The sequence below is a fragment of the Miscanthus floridulus genome, unplaced genomic scaffold (assembly GCF_019320115.1).
Source record: "Miscanthus floridulus cultivar M001 unplaced genomic scaffold, ASM1932011v1 fs_113_5_6, whole genome shotgun sequence".
In the NCBI taxonomy this organism is placed as follows: Eukaryota; Viridiplantae; Streptophyta; class Magnoliopsida; order Poales; family Poaceae; genus Miscanthus; species Miscanthus floridulus.
This window is the reverse complement of record NW_027096210.1, coordinates 14,584-18,665: the sequence shown is the minus strand read 5'-3', so window position 1 is coordinate 18,665 and position 4,082 is coordinate 14,584. Positions and strand designations below refer to the sequence as shown.

General features: G+C 43.2%; 1 non-coding gene across 1 annotated transcript; it reads right to left on the bottom strand.

Moving 5' to 3' along the window:
* Positions 1 to 2,821: 2,821 nt before the first annotated feature.
* LOC136530372 (small nucleolar RNA R71) lies at positions 2,822 to 2,930 on the bottom strand. Its single transcript, XR_010777764.1, has one exon. It is a non-coding gene; the product is annotated as a small nucleolar RNA R71 (small nucleolar RNA).
* Positions 2,931 to 4,082: the final 1,152 nt, after the last annotated feature.

The following is a 4,082-nucleotide window of genomic DNA, read 5'->3' as shown; positions in this document are numbered from 1 at the left end:
TTTTATTAGGCTAGCGCAACACTCGCTTTGCCATTTAATTGTCTAACATATTTGCTAAGTGTTGTTGTAGAAATTTTTTAATAAGCTATTCACCTCCCCCTCTAGCCATTAGGACCTTTCAAGTGCCCTATTCATTTCCAAGCTCTCCAAGCTTCTCTTAGCTTTCTAGCTTAGCTTAGCTTCAGAGTAGTAGTGTCGGGTTCATAAACCCAGGGTCCCTCGGGGACCAGCTTCCCAAACAAAGGCTCGGCCCAAACTGATAACGCACAACTCTTGGGCCAGCCCAAGTATCAGAGCGATAGGCCAGGGGAGTGATCCAATCTCCGACCGAAAGGTCAGGCCGAGGAGGAACAACGTCCATTTTTCGACTCCGGCCCACCTCTCCAACCAGAGCGCTCGCTTCGGTCACCAGCTCGCCTCCGGATGGTCTCTTCGACTGGAAGGTCTGGCCAAAAGCACCACTTCCGATAGCACCACTTCTGACTCCGACCCACACTCTCTGACCAGGGATACGCCCAACCCCTGCTCACTGCTCTTCTCCGACTGGCACGATCAGAGCCGACTGGGATCAACCGACCAGGGATGCCCGCTCGATAGGGACCAGGAGACGTGAGGAGAAGAGCAAGGCAAGGCGCACAAGTCAAACCATGGTACTAGGGACCATACCCTGCATGGAATAGTACTCTACAACCGTCTTGACACAAACCGTGTTGTAGGTGCCTACATTTCCCCTACAGTATTGTGGGCATCATTAAACTCCCATACGGTAAGGCTCCTCCCACATGCCTCTGGGCATCGACAGTGTTGTGGGCGCCAGGATTTATTGTACCGAGTGCACATGGTGGAACTCCTCACATGCCTCTGGGCATCAACAGTATATACAGGTACCAACATCTGCCATACCCAAACAAAGACGACAGAACCTCCCATGTGCATCTGACATCCAATAGTGTTGTGGGCGCCTACCATCATCCTATACCCGTCGGCGTGGGCAACAAGGCTTAGAAGCATTCATACTCTCTCTCTCACTTGTAAGGTCATCCCCTTCATCTATAAAAGGGGATGCGCTCTCTCCCAATACAAGAAGGTGAACCCAAGTTGATTCAAGCTAAGTCCCTTTAGATTCATTAGATCGATCAAGTTCACTAGCTCACAACCACAGAACCACCAAGTTCGGACCTCAAGCACACGCTTGAACCTTTAGCTCATAGCAGAGCTCCTATCGCTCTCGGCCCTTCCGACCGGACCTCTCGTACACCCCATCTTTCTTCTTCTCGTTTGTAACCCCACTGCAGACTTCGAGCACCTGGGCTCAGGAATAAAGTCACCGACCGACTCAAACTGGACATAGGGCACGTTGGCTGAACTAGTATAAATCCTATGTCATTGAGTACTAGGCCACCTCCGATCACAACGTACGGCAAAACTACAAATATTCACTAGTTGGTCACTTTCTATACCGACAAGTAGTCTAGTAGTAGAAGTAGAGCAAGAGCGAAGCTTCTCTCAGAGTCCAAAAGAGTCTTCTGGGTTTGGTATAGCTCTTTTGTAATTCTTTCATTTAGCATTTACTTTATTCAGTACTTTATTTCTAGTACTTTATTCTAGTATTATTGCTTTGCTTTACTTAAGTATTTGTTCATTATTGTTCATCATTAGTGAGTTTAGGTGCTTATTGTTTGGCATTAGTAGCATAGGTTATCTCATTATTAGTAATATTTCATTAGTATCGGTTCCACCGTCTGGTTAGGGTACTTTGATCTCACTTCATCGGAGCTCGGATCAAAGTAGTAAGCATATATATTAAGCGAGGTGCTTAGGCTATAGATTACCTGTGGATACGGCTAGGTCTCCGGATTTATTGTGGTAGATGGCAAGGGGTGACAACCTTGTCCATCCTCTGTATTCCACCATGATAGGTCTAGTTATTAAATCGTAGGGCTCATGGTAGACCTTGTCTATTTAACTCTCCTAGTTGGTAGGCGGGCTGTGCCCCAAAGTACTAGCGCATTTCTCCTAATCATTTGTTTACCCTTAGTTACTAAAAGATAAATCGCTTGCTCTCCCACCTAGCTATCTCTAGTGTAGCTTGTTTAGTAGTTTAGTAGGTAATTCATACACAACCCACTCATTATCGTTTACCTACCTATGATACACTTAGGCTTTCCCTTAGCAATCCTACCAATAAATATAAGTTCTAGCCTTTCGCCTTCCTATGGGAAAAATATAAATTCAACACTCGGTACTCATCGAGCGAAGTGCTACGCAATAGTTCTATGCACTTGCGAAATTCCTCTACTAGTCATTAAGAAGTATCAACAAGCATTTCTGACATCGTTGCCGGGGAACATAACTGGCCTCGGATTTATATTTTTGTTTTCTTTGCTAACTAGTCTTTTAGTGATCCTAAGTAGTTTATTCTTTTTTTCCTCATACCCTATCACTATCGTACACGATCATGGGCGACAAGTCCATTCATGATTTTTTGCACCCTCGGCTGCTAATGTAGCCACCGGACCCAATGTTATCAATAGGGACGCTAACTTTGAGCTTAAGCCAGCATTAATTATGATGGTTCAAGCTAGTCCATTTTGTGGGAAAGCCCACGAGGATGCAAATGCTCACCTCCAACATTTTTTGGAGATTTGTAGCACATTCACCATAAAGGGAGTGAACCAAGAGGCTATACGTCTTCACCTTTTCCCCTTCTCTTTGTTAGGAAAGGCCAAGCAATGGTTTTGCTCTAACTGCAACGCTATAGACACATGGGACAAGTATTCCAATGCTTTCCTAGTCAAGTTTTTTCCTATAGGGAAGACTAATGCTCTTCGCAATAAGATCTCTAGTTTTGAACAACTAGCAGATGAGTCAACTCCTAAAGCTTGGGAATGAATGCAAGAGTATGTCTCTGTATGCCCACACCTTGGCATGAAAGATTGGCTTTTGATCTAGAACTTCTACCATGGATTAGTGTCGTTAGATAGGAGCCATCTAGATGCTGCTGGTGGTGGAGCATTCTTTTCACTAAGTGTTGCAGGTGCCAAGACACTGATCGAGAAGATGGTTTCCAACTAAGGATGGAGCGACGATCGACTCCAACCCCATAAACGAGGTATGCATTCAATTAAAGAAATTGACACGCTTGTAGCTAAGATGGATCTGCTCGCAAGGCGAGTAGAACACTATGAGAAGGTAAGTGACCAAGAGACACTCAAAGACATGGAATCCCACATTACTTGTGAAGTCTATGGAGATGTTGGAAATTAAGGAAATTCTTATCCCGAGACCCAGGAGGATCTCAACTTTGTCAACATCGACAACGTGTTTCATCCACAATAACATCAAGGATGGAATCAGCGCTCCAACAATCAAGTAGGTAACAATTATTACTCTTCTCAACGTATGAATAATCAAGGTGATAATAGTTATGCTTTCCTTAAAGATCTTGTTTATAACAATGGTAGAATGACTGATAGCATTAATAAAAAGTTACATGCTCATGACAAGATGTTGGAAAATATAAATGCTAAATTAGATGAGTTTTCTTCTACTTTAAAGAATCAACTTAGTTCAATAAAATGATAGAAACCCAATTAGCTCAAATAGCTGCTGCCATACCATCCTATGAAAAAGATAGAATTACTGGTAAATCTGAAAGAACCATGGAGACGGACAATCTTGTTACGGCAAGGTATGGCTATGCTTTAAATTCTTGGGGCTCCTACCTAGTAGATTCCCCATTTACCATTAAGAAAGGTGATCTTGAAACCCCTACGATTACTTGCTCCATTGGAACTCATACCTTCCATAATGTTCTGTGTGATCTAGGATCTAGTGTTAACATTATGTCTAAGAAAACTTATGATAAATTGTTTTACACTACCTTAGCTCCAACTTCAGTTTACTTACAGTTAGCCGACCAATCCACCTGTTATCTCGAGGGAGTAGCCACTGATTTATTAGTTAAAGTTAGGAGTGCTTATGTTTCAACAGATTTTATGATCTTAGACATGGGCAACGTTGAGGATACACCCTTAATCCTTGTTTGTCCTTTCCTTAATACTGCAAATACTTGCATATAT